General features: G+C 40.2%; 1 long non-coding RNA gene across 1 annotated transcript in view; it reads left to right on the top strand.

The window, feature by feature from the left end:
* The first annotated feature begins 12,944 nt into the window (after window positions 1-12,944).
* The window catches only part of LOC144314173 (uncharacterized), a 75,756-nt gene continuing 73,053 nt past the window's right edge, over window positions 12,945-15,647 (top strand). Inside the window, exon 1 of the long non-coding RNA XR_013379966.1 lies at window positions 12,945-13,005. This is a non-coding gene — a long non-coding RNA (uncharacterized LOC144314173). The remainder of the gene's footprint in view (window positions 13,006-15,647) is intronic.

The raw sequence follows: 15,647 nt of genomic DNA on the forward strand, positions 1-15,647 counted from the left end.
ACAGGAAATGAGCTGCCCAGCTCACCCAAAGTTTAGCTTGGAAAGCTTCAATACCCCATCTTGTTGTCAGTTCCTTTCCTCCAGAGGCGTTCACCTCATCTCAATCAGCTTTCAAATTTCCCTCCCCAGCAGGTGTGCCAGCTGGGGTCCTCCTCCTCTCAAAACTGCTCCCCACCCTGATAAAATGTATAAATGGAAACATTAAAATCAACCGCTCTGGGCCAGGACTTTGAGATGTATCAGAATCCCTACAGGAAGGACCTGGAATGGGGGATTCTGAGAGCCTGTCCCTATCTGAGACTATCTGGCATAAATGAATCCTACAGAAATCCATAAGCCAAACACCAGCACGACATCACTAGAAATCAGGTATATGAACAGATCTGAGCACTAGTACCTAGAGAAGAGCTGCATCCCATGGTGTGTGGTCCCCACAGAGAGCGGAAGACAATCTCAGGCCAAAGGCATCCATGCATGGTACCAAATAATTCATAGATGAGCCCAGAACACTGAATGTGTATTCAGGACTTTTTGGCACAAACTGTGACCTCCGCATCTGAAATTACCAGTTTTTCCTTCCAGGGGGGGAAAAAGGAAGGCATTCACTCCGTCCGCATCTTAACACAGAATTATAAATGACAACCGACCTCTCAAAATTGTGGCTTTGGTTACATAAAGATTAGTCTCATGTGGAACGTGGACATGTCTGTTGATTCTGAATCTGTGATTTCGCCTCAGCTACACACCCTTACCAGACAGGGTGTGTGTTTAGGAGTTGCCCTCCCCTTGCAGGCAGCCGTGCAGGAAGTGTGCAAGGGAGAAGGGCAATGTTGTAGACAGCTCCAGGTCGCTGATACGCATACCCAGTGTCATGTTTCCATCCTTAAATGAATGCAAATTGCCCTAAGTGCTTTTAGACTAAAAATAAACATTAAAAAATATGGTAATGGGTGTGCTTCCCTTTGTTTCTAAACATCTTGCTGCTGACCCAGAATTAGGAGGGCACACACGTAAGGCCAGTTTGCCCCCCTGGCAGTGATGGATTCGTGGATTGTCCGTGGACGACAGCACGCATTTTTCATTTGATGGGCCAAGAAACAATGCAAAACAGGCCAACCTAAGCACAAATGGAGCTTAGGCCGTGGATGGTACTTAGGGGTCACAGCAAGACTCCACCAACCCCTTCACCCCTGACCTCACCCTCAGCCCAACGCCACCCCCAAGATTTGGAAATACAAGGAATTCCATTGTCCTTGGAGATTTCAGCTCTATATTAACACACAGTAGCACAGAGCAAGGAGATGTTGAGGTTTTTTTTTTTTTTTTGAGTGAGAATGGTCTCCGGGTCTGTAGGATCTGTAGGATCTGTAGGATCTGACTGTGCTGGAATCAAAATTGGTAGACTTCTCAGTCATTCAAGCACAAGAATTTTTTCGCTTTCTGGTTCAGCTTCCCCATGGTGTCCCCACACATCCATCCTGTAAGGAAGTTCTTAGGCCGACTGCCCAGGCTTAGAGTGTCACAGAAAAGAAAGAAGAAGGTGAGAGAAGCAGATCCAGAGAGAGGAGGAAGAGTTGTTCGCTTTCTGAGTGAACACCGAGGCTTCCAGGCTCCCTGTCTTGTGCAGAATCTGGGTAATAGATTAAAATATTGGACATTTTTTTAAAAGGAAATTAAGTAAGGGTCTGGGGATGGGGCAAAAGGTCAGAGAGAAAGAGGGTTTCATAGGAGTCCCTGGATTTGCTGTAGGATTCTAGAGAACTGGGAAGGCAACTGGAAGGTTTTGAGGAAGGTTACGTGACTCTTGGGTTGAATCCCACTTACTGTTGTTCTGAGAGATACAGGAAGAGAAGGAAATTTATTTTTCAATTACTTCTGGTTACCGGACAGTGCTTCTTTAAAGGGGACTCTATGTGTGGAATGACAAGGGAACCTTTTATAACTAGCTCAGATTAAACACCTTAATGTATTTAAAGAAAGACACACATCTAAAGTAGGACTAGTCAGTCACAAAAACACAAGGAACCAAAAGGAGACAGATGACTGGTGCTCACAGAGCCCTACGACTGTCCAAGAGAGGAAAGCCCTGACCCAAGGACTGCCCTCTCCAGCTCCAGGGAGAGAGAGCTCTTTTGGATAACCTGATAATTAAGGTGATCATAGTCTAATGTCAGTCATAGGTAAATCCTATAAGTCATCCCCCTTGTTCTGATTCCATGCTCAGGAGCCAATGTGTTCTATTCAGGCCTTCGACACATTGGATGAGGCTCAACTGCACTGGGGAAGACATCTGCTCTACTCACTCTACAGATTTAACTATTATTTCTCTTTGGAAAACACCCTTGCAGGCATACCCAGAATAATGCTACCCAAATATCTGAGCACCCCAGGGCCCAGCCAAGTTGATACAAAAAAGTTAGACATCGGAGTGGCTGTGTTAGCCATTAAAATTGTTCACTAGCTATGAACAGTTATATTTCTGGTGGGAAATTAATACATTGGTCTTCTGCTTTATGTGTTTATTTGCTCATTTGATTAATATGAGACAATATCTGAAAAAGAAATTTGTTTCCAGCGTGCTGATGATTTTAGAAACAGAGCCCCCAAGACTGATGTTTACTTAGCCACTGGTACCTTCATGAAGATAACGAATACTATCTAAATAGTCAGATGGCCTTTCTCTAGGGAGTCTTACTTTGCTATCTGCATTCTCTTCATCAATACACGTGCTAGCTTAAAGACCTCTTTTCAAGGGGCACCAGGGTGGCTCAGTTAGTAAAATGTCTGCCTTCAGCTCAGGTCATGATCGGGGGCTCCTAGGATGGAACCCTGCCTAAGGCACCCCGCTTGGCAGGAAGCCTGCATCTCTTTCTCCCTCTGCTTCTCTTCTTGCTCTCTCTCTCTTTCTCTCTCTGTTTCTCTCTCATCCTCTCTCTCTCAAATAAATAAATAAAATCTTTTTGAAAAAAAAAACTCTCTTCAAAATGAAACAAGGGATCAAGCAGCTACCCAGTAAATGTCAAACAAAGGAGACAATCACTCTGAATATTTGAAGTGCCATAACCCAAGAGCTGTTAACTTTTTTGTAATGAAATTCAGTGTAATGAAAAGAAGGCAATGAAACTTTGGATCCTGCAAATCAAATGTCTCACCAATATTATTCCAAAAGAAAATGCATCCTCTTAAAATTATATCATATTCCTGTCAGATGGGAAAAAAGCAGATGAATTATGAATTACTTGGTTGGAGGCACAAATACATATTTAATATTTCTTGATGTTGAGCTTTCACATACTTTTTCATCCTTAAGACAGGAAATCTCAAATTTGACGGTCAGCTATAAATTATTACATGTTGGATTAAGAATAATTTTTAAAAGTCCTGAACTTCAGTTCTCTCTGGTTGAAAATACACAGACACTGTAATTATCTCTTCATCTTTTTGGACTCCCTTAGTTCCAGCCCTGGGAATTAGAAAGATTCCTTATTTTTCTCTTGGAATTATTCTGTTCATGAGTGCAAGAGACCCTAGTGTAAGGGGTTACGCAATGCATCACCAAGGGCATACCGAGAAGGGTTATTATAAAAGTTCAAGTGAATACATTGCTTATATCAAGGAACTTATATAATAGGGTTATTTTTTCAAACTCTCTGAAGAATCCATGTTCAGATCCAATTAAAGAACTAGACTTTAGATGCTAGATTATAATAGCGTCAGTGATATAATACTGTTACGCTTGACCCTCTGATACCCATTTCCCCAGCCTAGCCCTACAGAAGCCAGAAGCAGCAGGAAAAGGATAAGAGGAAGGGCCTTTTAATGCCTGAAAAGGAGCTATAATTATGGAGACTGTATTATAACAGAAAATTACAGAAAAGCTAAGGCATCTTTCCAAAATATCATAGGGGCAGGGAAAGGAGATTTAACACAATGTGTTTGAAGGCACTGGTTGGCCAAAAGTAGGTCATTTCCTTTTTGAACCCTATCGATTTCAAATCGTTCCATTAAAAAAGCCACCTATACACACAGACCTACACATATTATATGGGCTGCTGTTTTCATTTAATACTATCATGAATATTTCTCATGGCATTAATATTCTTCTATATCCTTTCTCTGGCTCTATAATATTTCATAAATATTTCATAAATACATGATAATTTATTTAACTGATTCCTTATTATTAAATATTTAGATATTTGCCTACATTTGATGTTATAACCAGTGCTGTAATAAATTAATAAATAACTTTACCTATAAAGCTTTGCCCATAACCATGATGAGTTCTGTGGGCTATATCTTCGGAAGTGGAATTACTGGATCAATGATTATACATGTATTGGAAGTTTTGGACATATATTGTCTAATTTCAAAATGAGTAACTCCTCGGTGAATATATCTTCTTAAAATCATATCAGTAACTCCTCAGAATCTTCTTTTTTTTTTTTAATTTTTTTTATTTATTTATGATAGTCACAGAGAGAGAGAGGCAGAGGCACAGGCAGAGGGAGAAGCAGGCTCCATGCACCGGGAGCCCGATGTGGGATTCGATCCCGGGTCTCCAGGATCGCGCCCTGGGCCAAAGACAGGCACCAAACCGCTGCGCCACCCAGGGATCCCTCCTCAGAATCTTCTAAAGTTTATATGCATTTTATTTGCCAAAAGTAAAAATTGAAAATAGGATATTCTAAATACCCAAAATTGTGTTGTACAGCATTTAGTTAGTAGAAAATATCCAATGTGAAATTTTAAAACTTTTATAAACAGTGAAACACGTCAAGTCAAACTACCACCACCTTCACAATAAAAACCAACCACATATTTATTTAATTTCCAGGCTTTCAGGTAAAATTGTTTTAATGATACCCACACTAAATATCTATGTGAAATATTCTCACCAAGAAACCTCTAGAGAAAAGTCTTTCTTCTATGAGCAGGGGCTCTTTGGGTAATAGTTGGACTTCGTGAATACTTGGGTTAAAAATCAGAGCCGCATCCAGATGACCAAAATCAAAATTATGAGCCTTAATATAGTCCTCCCACATTTTCTGGGGGAAGAAAAAAACTTAACTGAAATCTGACATGGTTAAACTAATTGCCAAATATATAAAGTATTGTCTTGGCTTCTGAACTTAACACAGTGTATAGTTCAATAGTCATAATTATTACTCTGTGAGTGATAATAAGAAATACTTTAAATTAATATTGTTTATAAGGAGTGTTTAAAGCATTTTATACCATCTGATTTGAATGTCATTACACTGATACAGGATAGATTTGGTTTTCTCATCTTATACCAGAGAAAGCCAAAACTCAAGAAATTAGTTGACATATAGCCCTGGTATGAACATAGCTATTCATCAAAGATGTGTCTTAATTTCAAGTCCATTATTTTGCTACCATGCCATTCTGCTCTCAGCTCGGGTGGTTGGTTGTTCATTCACTCATTTATTCAATAGGTACCGAGCATCAGTATGTGCCGTATCCTTTCACAACTTGTGAGCATTGGAGTGATAGCAGGGGCAGGGAATGGTGGCAGGAAAGCAGTAATTCAAAATTAATTTGTAAGATCTCAGGAAAAGGTAAGTGCTGTGAAAACAAATCAGGGTTAGAGGAGAGAGAAGGATGAAAGATACTATTTAAGATTATGCTCTCAAGGAAGTTGTCTCAGATAAAGTTAACTTTTTTTTTTTAAGATTTTATATATTTATTTGAAAGAGAGTGAGAGAGGAGGAGAGGGAGAAGCAGACAACAGGATCATAACCCAAGCCGAAGGCAGATGCTTCACTGGCTGAGCCTCTCAGACACCCCAAGGTTAACTTTTTGAGCAGTGATCTGAACCAAATGAGGGATCAAGCTATGCAGACCTCAGGAGCAAGAGATTTGACAAGGAACATAGAAATCTACCTGCTTTTTAACATTTGTAGCTATCCTACAAGAACAACTAAGGCAAGGCTTGCCTTCTATTAGCTTGATAAATAACTCTAGATGCAGAGATAATGCATTTTGCTTAAATAAATAAAGATATGTTGAGGAGGGGCAAAGACCAAATAGCATATCCACCACACAGAAGAAAAAAAGAAAAGAAAAGAAAGAAAACTGCTGGGCTTTCAACTCTGTCTGACATGTTTTTTCACTATTAAGAGCTTTTTTCTCAGGACAGTGTTGGGCAGTATAGCTTTTTATTTCATTCTTTTATCTTACACTTTCAATATAGAATCAGATCAAATGAAATTTCATTCACAATCTTGTAAGTACCTTTTAAAGATATCAAAAAAGAGATGGGAGAACTTTTTTTTTAATTATATATATTTTGTTAATTTTTATTAACATGTTAAAAAGGTATTTTAACCATTTTCCCCTACGGTCTGATGTCTTTACCGTCAAGTAATGAGGTGCAATATTACTCGCTTGCATTGTATGCGATATTGGAGATCTTGATCATCTAACTATTTGGGAGAACTCAAATAAATTAAGGAAGGGATGCCGGGGTGGCTCATCGGTTGAGCATCTGCCTTGGGCTCAGGGTGTGATCCTGGAGACCCGGGATCGAGTCCCACATTGGGCTCCTTACATGGAGCCTGCTTCTCCCTCTGCCTATGTCTCTGCCTCTCTCTGTGTGTCTCTCGTGAATAAATAAATAAAATATTTTAAAAACCCAAATAAATTAAGGAAGAATTCTAATAACTTGGGAAAAACCTTGTAGAAATAACTTGCAGCTAGTAAGCAAAAGAATTGTCAAGAGATGCCAAAGACTTAATTTTATTATACATCTGACCTTAGGTAGAGAGCTTGGGTAGCTGCTGAAATCCACCCCCCCGCCACCCCTGTAATGATTGCTATCATTTTTTTTTTAGCTCTGTCTGCATAACAGGCCACACGCTGAGCACTTCTCATGCATTGTGGTAAAAACCTCTAAAGGTTTTATGAGGTAACTACCATCACCATTACTCACTGTATTGATGAGGTGAGGTTGAAGTCCCCAAGGTCATGTGACTGGTAAAATGGCAAAGTGAGGATTTGGAGAGCCAAGGCTCTCACAGAACCTGCAAACCTGACATGGTACCAGATTTCAGAGTTGGATTCCAGGCCACTCTCATGGAGTTCCAACTACCTCAGTGTGGATTAAAAGCTGCATGAGATTTAACAGCCACACGTGGCCCCTCAACTCAAGACACCTCAGAATTCAAGGATATCTTGAACAGCTCAGTGTATGGCAATTAGAAAGACAAAAGCTTGGCTAACTCTAGTAGTAAATGAGATTGGCCGTGCTTCTTCAAAGCAGGAGCTCTAGACTAGAGCAGATTTCTGGAAGGCATAGCCCTACCCTTCTGCTTTAGTACAAACTGGGTGACAACACTCTGTCCTTTACCATGCCTGTGATGCCTGGGACATTCATAGCCAGAACCTGTCTGACCAAAAAAAGGAAGGGAGGAAGTACTGAAGCTCTTCTAGGGAAGACGAAACCTACACACAGGATGAGACTTCACATCACTTGTGAAGCCACTACCTGGTACAGAACTAGCATGAGGGTAGGTCAGCTGTCCTGGGGAGCTTGACCCAAACTCAGGGGCAGGAACCAGCACCAGCTGGTTGAGATAACAATAACCAGCACCAGATAACATCAAGAACCAACCCAGAAGAGGCCTGCAACAGCTTTGGCAACTCCCCACTTCCCTGTCAGCGCGTGGCGTGACAGTGTCTCCTCCAGGAACCGGGAAGTGTTCTGACAAGTTTTTATCGTCTGTTAATTGTCTTTCCCCTAAAGAGAAATATTTCCTGACAAGTTAAAAACCTCTCTCTGTAATAAAAATGCGTTTGGCCTTTCTGAACCATCTCTGTTTTTGAAGACGATCTTCTGGAAAGATGCTGCAGTGGAATCTTCCAGTCATTTGTCAGGCCAGTCTCTGTCCATCAACCAGGAGTTGCAGTTACTACTTAATGCTCAAAGTGGGATATCAGCATAACCCTTGACAACCACAGAGAATTCTTAGTTTACCCCATCCTGGTCCCTGATCTGATAATGCACAATTGTAAGAGAGAAACCCAGGACAGAGAAGGGTCTCATGTGTATGTCTGTGTGTTTGTGTCTGTGTATTTTTGTGTCTATGTCCCAAACTTTTTCCTTTACTCTATGTTGCCTTTGGAGAATGACAGATTATATATAATTTGTACAGCCATATTACCAAGGACTAGAACAGGACCAGATGAGTATTAGGAGTGGTGAATGATGATGAAGACTCTGGAGGAACAACAGAGACTGGAGAAAACAAAGAGGCAGGAATGTCTTCTGGAGAAAATGAACTTCAAAGAGCATTAGTAGAAAATAAATGTCCTGAGAAACCAACAAATGTGATGAAAAGAAACCAAAGGTACAGAACAACTAAATACAATGAGCAAAATTTAAGAAGATTATGGAATTTAAAAAAAAAAAATCTTAAAATATATTTTGGGAACAATTGGTGAACTTTGAATTTTTAAGACCATTCCATAATAGTGTTAATCCAAGGAAATTTTTAGATTCAAAATCCAATATAATTGTTTATATAGAAAACAAGTAAAAATGCTTTAGGAATTCTGCTTAGCTTCAGTGCCTGTTTTACTCCTAGAAACCAATTCTTGGAGTAACACTTGACCTGTATTACCCACCCTACCCCAATTCTACCAGAATCATGAGAGCTCCGCAGAAAGCTAGTGAGGAGCTCTCGCTTGTTGGGGTAGGGAAGGGGAGAGAGGCATGGAGATGAGTCTGAGAGTGCAGTATATGGCTAAATGAGAAAGACCTAAATAACTAGATGTATGGTAAAAACCACAATAAGCCCAGAAGAAACAGAAAATTGATTCAGTTCCTATCCGTGCAGTACAAAGAGCCATGGTCTCTGAACAAGCCTTGGGGTATATTGTTAAAACAGGCTGAGGCTATAAGTAATGATTATAGCACAACAAATTAAAAACAATCCATGGTTCAGAGCAATAACAAAGGAAGTGAAGGGGTGATTTTTTGTTGTTGTTGTTTTTTTGCGAAAAAAATAAGCATTGATCTAGAGATACTTCTTCCCACCCCACACAGCCATGAGTTGACCAGGTTGGCCCTGGTTGGGGCTGCTTTGGCAAGTGAGAAAGAAATTGAGAGCACAGTAGTGGTGACAGGAAGAAAATGAGGGCAGGGAACCTGGTAAGACCCGAAACACTGGAGAAGCATGATCTTTGTTCCTCTTCCTTTGATGCCTTTATTCCAAAAGTTACTCTATGTTCTCAGTGATTTGTGGGGCGTGGGGTCAGGTGGGGGAAGGAGGGGTTTTGTCTTTTCATTCCCAACTATGTGCCCACAAGGCTCTGCGAGAGAAAGATCCCCCCCCCCCCCAGTAAATAAAACATGGAATGTAAATAGATAAAAACACTGTAATAAAGCTTTTTTGGGGAAGATCCTGTTCCTGGAAAACATGTTTCCTACAAGTTTCTGTGATAGCACTAAATACCAGTGTTTATGTTTTGCGCACATAAACCTCTATAAAATCAGAAGGAAGAAGGTTTCCTCGTGAGCCGGTAGGAGAAAACAACAGCAAATATTTCATTTTCCACTGTGATCGTTATTATGGGCAGACTTGGTCTGTGCTAGAAGGAGATTTTTCCCAAGAGTAAAAAAAAAAAAAAAAAAAATCAACCAGGGTTATACGAAAGAACGAGTTTATGACCTTACCAGGCAGGTGAGGTTTATGTGGTATCAAGTACTGTCTTATGGTTTCTACTCAGTGACTTTTATTTTTATTTATTTATTGTTTACTCAGTGATTTCTAATTGGGCATCTCTACTATTTGCCAAGCATGTGCTTGATGGACATGCACGTGCAAGCACACACACACACACACACACACACACACTTTTTCTTTTTTTCAAACAAAAGGAGGAGGAGGAGCTCTTTTTTTTTTTTTTCAAACAAAATATATATATAACCCAGTAACAACAAGCTTCTCCAAATTCTTCGCAGGAGATGTAAGGTTGTTAGGAACTTTTAAATTCCCTGCCCTGTGGCAATGCAAAACCCCAGTGCAGGCTACCCACGACTTCCTGGGGCTAGATCAAACATGGCTGGTTTTCTTGAGCTTTCTCTGCTGTAAACGCTGCTCTAGTTCTGTGCTGTGTTGATGTGAAAACATCTGCGTCAAGATTTTCAACATTCATCATGTTCACACAAACCATTTGGAGTTAAATTATTTTCTAACAAAAACATAAAGGTGCATATTTGAAAATTTTCCCCTCTAGAAAGTTCTTTCTGTTGTTCCTCTACAAGGGAATGTCCCACTGACCCTTTACCCCAACAGAGTTTCCAATTTCATACCATCTTGTTGACTTTTTTTTCCTCCCTCCCCTTTCTCTCTCCTTTACCTCCTGACCACCTCCCCCGCCTCAACACTCAACACAAAAGAATAATGAACAAATAAAACATTCTTCATGTAAATGAGAAATGAAAAAATTCTCATGTAAAACAGTTTAACTGTCTGTTTTTGTTACCTGGGCTCCTGCCATCCCTAATCTTTTGTCTCCATGGAGTATATCAAAGTGTTTTCCCAACATAGGCAGCCCCTTTATATTTCCTTTCCTAAGAGGAATTCTGGCAGCTGTTGAGAATGTAGTTTTCATTGCAGTGCATGCGGAAATTCAAACAGTGAAGTCTCCTCCTTGAGGGAGGTCTGGAGGGCCCAGAGCACACCTTAACCCAAGCCACCTCATCCCCAGCTGCTGAAACAAGTCAGCAGGCCTAGAAGTCCTGGGTAGACCATCATATTAAGCCTCTGTCACCCAGCAGAGAGCAAGTCCTTAAGGGATGGAGGCACAGAGGTAAAGACTGGACAAAAACCTAAAGGACGATGGGATGCCCTAAAGTAAGACAAGGGTGAGCTGTTGGGGGGAAATCTGGGGAGGAGAAAACTTCAGGACCCCAGATGAGGAATAAGACTGGAAAAGGGTTGCCAGCATTTGTCTAGTGCTGGTTCCATGCCAAGTACTCAATACAAAAGTTATAGGAAGGTCTTGATCCTTAGCCTACAGGTATCCCCATTGCATAACCAAACAGCACACAAAGCAAAGCACTTCAGACTATAGTGTGAGATGTACCTATATGTGGTAGAAAAGATAGTTGGTGAAATATGTAAAGATATTTCTGTAATATTTATATTTTGTGTTTACTGTTTTATGATAAAAAATAATGATGGTCCAAATGGGACAAAAGAATATATTAAAAGAGTCCAGGTGGTCTTAAACTCATTGCAAGAGTTTGGGGAGTCTTGTCCTTTTCTGTCTTTGTGTTTGTGGGTTTTTTCCTAGCATTCATCATAATCTAAGATGCCATAAACCTCCTTCACGGTCTCTTCTTTCTCAGCATCTCATTTGTGGCTGGTCTGCAGACTACATCACCCTACTCACATGGACTATTCAAATCTTAATTTATTCCACAAACATCTGGAATCAGCCTAAAATAGTGGAGACAGCAGTGTCTTGGCTAGGAGTGTGGACTCTGGAACCAGACAGTCCAGGTTTGGTTTCCAGCTCTAGCACTTACCAAACGTGTGACCACAGGCAATTTACTTAACTCAACTGTGCCTTAGTTTTCTTCATCTGGAAAATGAAGAAATTCTTACCTTAAAAGAGTATGTTGATAGTTAAATGGGCTCATATTTGTAAAGTGCTGAGATCAGTGTTTGGCTCACAGTAAATGGTACATTAATGTTTCTGTGGAAGACATTATGTCAGCTGGTGAAAACATGACTTGTTTTCATGGAGCTGACATTCTGATGACTTCCCAAGGTCTACAAATAACTAACTACAGAGGAATCCCTTTTCCTAGGATAAATGGTACCAGGAAAACCTTCTTAATGTGAGGAACAAAAATTCAGAGTAAGTACAGTTGTGTTTTTTTTTTAAAGTTTTGGCCTGGATTTAATCTTTATAAAAGGAAACTTGGGCAGCTCCAGTGGCCCAGCAGTTTAGCGCCGCCTTCAACCCAAGGTGTGATCCTGGAGACCCAGGATCAAGTCTCACGTCGGGCTCCCTGCGTGGAGCCTGCTTCTCCCTTGCCTGTGTCTCTGCCTCTCTCTCACTCTGTGTCTCTCATGAATAAATAAATAAAATATTTTAAAAAATAAAAAAATAAAAAAGGAAACTCAAAACATGAAAGAAATGTTTATTTTATCGTTTGTTTAACAAAATAGAGGATATAATTGCAACAAAGAATAAATCACGTGTTTTGTACTTTTCCTACAGAAGGTACAGTACGATAGTTTCGCTTTCTATTTAAATTCTTATAACACTATCATAAAGCAGACCTCCTTTGTAAAAATGTTAGCCAGCTTCATAAATTTTCCTAATGACTGCAAATTATTCTTTTAATACTCTTGTCATCATCTTTGTCAGTTTTCTCTCAGCCTTTCATCTTGTCAACAGTTTGTGAGTGATTTTCGCATTTATCTGGACTTTGTGATTTCCACGGGGTTTTTTGTAGTTCTTGAAATTTCACAGCAATGTATTCACATTGTGTCTGAATTGTATTAAATGTTTGCAGGATCTCCCAACCAGAAGGAAAATATAAAGATATCATGGTGAGAGATAGAGATCATTTATGATATAAGGAGAGAAGCAGGGATCCCTGGGTGGCGCAGTGGTTTAGCGCCTCCGCCTTTGGCCCAGGGTGCGATCCTGGAGACCCAGGACCGAATCCCACGTTGGGCTCTGGTGCATGGAGCCTGCTTCTCCCTCTGCCTGTGTCTCTGCCTCTCTCTCTCTCTCTCTCTCTCTCTCTCTGTGTGACTATCATAAATAAATAAATAAATAAATAAATAAATAAATAAATAAATAAATAAATAATAAAAAAGGAGAGAAGCATTGGAGTTATTATTATAAGTTTTCAGCTAATAAGTGACTATTCTCATTCTTTATTATTTCTATTTTCTCTTACAGACTCAGAACTTCAGAGAGTAAGGTGGTAAATAACCTGCTTTCTTTATTAATGTAAGTCCAAAAAAACCAAATATAACAACCACAGTATACATCGAGTTCTATAGGAGGAAGCTTGGAACAAGTGAATCTGTACCTGAAGAAGTCTGTATATTAAGCTAAGACTAAAAGATTGGGCAGGATTTAAACAAGGCAAGGACATTCCCAAATTGATGAGGGCAGAAAAATTTGTGGTACTTTTAGGGAATAGTGGGCAATCTGGTAAAGTTAGAGAGCATATGGATTGTGACCAGGATATAAACATGGATTTGGGATGGGGGTGAGTGGTTAGGAAGTGGCAAGAGCCAATGGAGAAAATAACTCTAATTGCGGTGTGAAGATTGAACTAGAAAGAGAAAATATTGGAAGCTAGAAGTCACATCAGCAAGCTATTTAATCATCCTATCAAACCTGAACCATCACTTACCTTTCTCTGTTCTTGACTTTTCTTCCTCCTTCCTTCCATCTCTCTTATTTCTTCCCCACCCCCATGTCCCACCTACTTCTACGTATAACTCGGAGCCTTTCAACTCTAAACATCCCATAGGCACACAAGGCCCAGGGAATGGTAGGAAGGAAGGAACAAAGGCTGCCAATAACCCCTCGGCCACCATGTGCAGGGTTTGAAGGGAGAAGGAAGCAGAGTTTCAAGGAGCATCTATATACCAAAATCTACCCTGGCCCTTGGCATATCTTATTTCACGTAATCTGCACAAGCCTATGAGGTAGGGAGTCTTAATTTCATTGTTACAGGTGAATAAACTGTGGTTTTGTTGGGAACCAGGAATTCCCATCCTGCTCCACTTGTCACCAATCCATGCTATTTCCACCGCATCTGTACTAAGCAGTGAAGAAAGGATGGGCAAGATGAGAACTCTGGTGAGAATGACGGTGGGAAAGAGCAATTTAGCCTGTAAAAATTACATGTACATGACCTTCCTAGTCACAAGGTCCTTACTAAGTTACTGTTCCTCTTGATTTCTGGGGTGTTGTTGTTGTTATTGTTTTCACAAGCCACTCAGATTAGTCTGAGTCAGGTGTCTGAATCCGCTCCCTCCATGGGATTTCTCAAGAAACTACCCCCAAAGTCCACATATTGAAAGCATGACCGCTTGCCAATTCCTTACCCATCCCAGGCTTATACTGTTGTCAGACTCAGGCAATCTTTCAAGAAGCAGAGCATCCTGAACTAGGTTCCTAGGGTGAAAATTTTGGAATTTTGGAAGGAAGTCAGAATAATACATTATATTTAAATTCATGAATTAATCCATTCAATAAATATTCTGAGTGCCTAAAATGGGCCTGGCATGACATTAAACAATGGGGATAGAACAATTATAAAACAGTCATCATTTCTTTATTTGTGGTGCTTGTGTTTGGGTAGAAAAATGACATCCCAAGGCAATATAGTAATAAATGATAATGGGAAGGAGCAAAGGGGAGGAGTTGGCCATCCTAACTTGAGAGAACTTGAGCAGTTAGAATGTGTTTCTACCTCCAGTTTTCCATTTCAGAAACACCCTCCCTAAGCATTCATATATTATAGGAACTGCTTGAAAAGTCCCCATCTATTTGCTGTTCAAGGTCAAAGAGAATCAAGTCATCTACGCTCAGGATTAAGTTAATTCCCTTCAATGTCATATAATTTTTTGAGCATTCACTATGTGAATGATCTCAAATACGGAACTGAGGTTATGTTGGTCAAAGCCATAATTATTGAATCTCAAGCAGTTATTTGACATGGAAATAACACAATATGGAAAAAGTAATAACTTCTTGCATCCTGTTTCCAAGAGAGCAGAGGGAGAGAGGCTTTCTGCTTGTGGCCATAAAGAAATAGCAGAGAGCCAAGTACATTATAACTCCTCAAGAATTTATCTCTATTAGGAAATTTAGACACAACACCAAGTAAACATTATTCTTCATTTTCATTAAGAAAAGCAGAGCAAGGTATCCTACCGTGCTAATGGGAAGATATATGTTTGCTCCTGACACCCAGGAAATGTTCCAGCATCTGTAATATCTGTTGAAAGTAGAAATTGAATGCCTTATTTGCCCTAGATAGTATTTCTTTTGAATTGAAGAGACTGAAGTATTGTCTACAAGGCCCTACCTAGTGTGTACCCCCAGTGCTTATCGTTAGCTCACCCTCTATTCTTGTTCTCTTGTTTGCCTGATTTCAGCACCCCTGGCCTCATCTTCACTGTCCTCAAATACACCAAATCATGCTCCTGCCTCAGGGTTTTTTTTCACTTGCTACTCCTCCTGCCTGGAACTATCCTCCCCAAACTATCCGCATGGCTTATTTTCCAATTTGTCAGACCTTTGTGCAAAAGTCACCTTGTCAGGGAGGCCTTCCTAGTCCCATTACATAAGTTGCAATCCCTTTCCCAAGCTTTTCCAGCTTTATTTTCCTCCTTAGCACTTGATCAGTATCTAACATGTTATTTACCTTGTTTATAATCAGTCTCCCTGCTAAAAATAGGCTCTACAAAGGCAGGGATTTTGCCTGTTTTGTACACTGCTGTATCCTCACGAGCCAGAACAGAGTTTGGCACATAGCATACACTCATTAAATATTTGTTGAGGGAATGAATAAATACCATAGCCAGCTCCAGCTGGGAAAAGGCCATGGTGAAAGCACTTCCAGCTTAGTG

The sequence above is a fragment of the Canis aureus genome, chromosome 5, assembly GCF_053574225.1.
Source record: "Canis aureus isolate CA01 chromosome 5, VMU_Caureus_v.1.0, whole genome shotgun sequence".
NCBI lineage: Eukaryota > Metazoa > Chordata > Mammalia > Carnivora > Canidae > Canis > Canis aureus.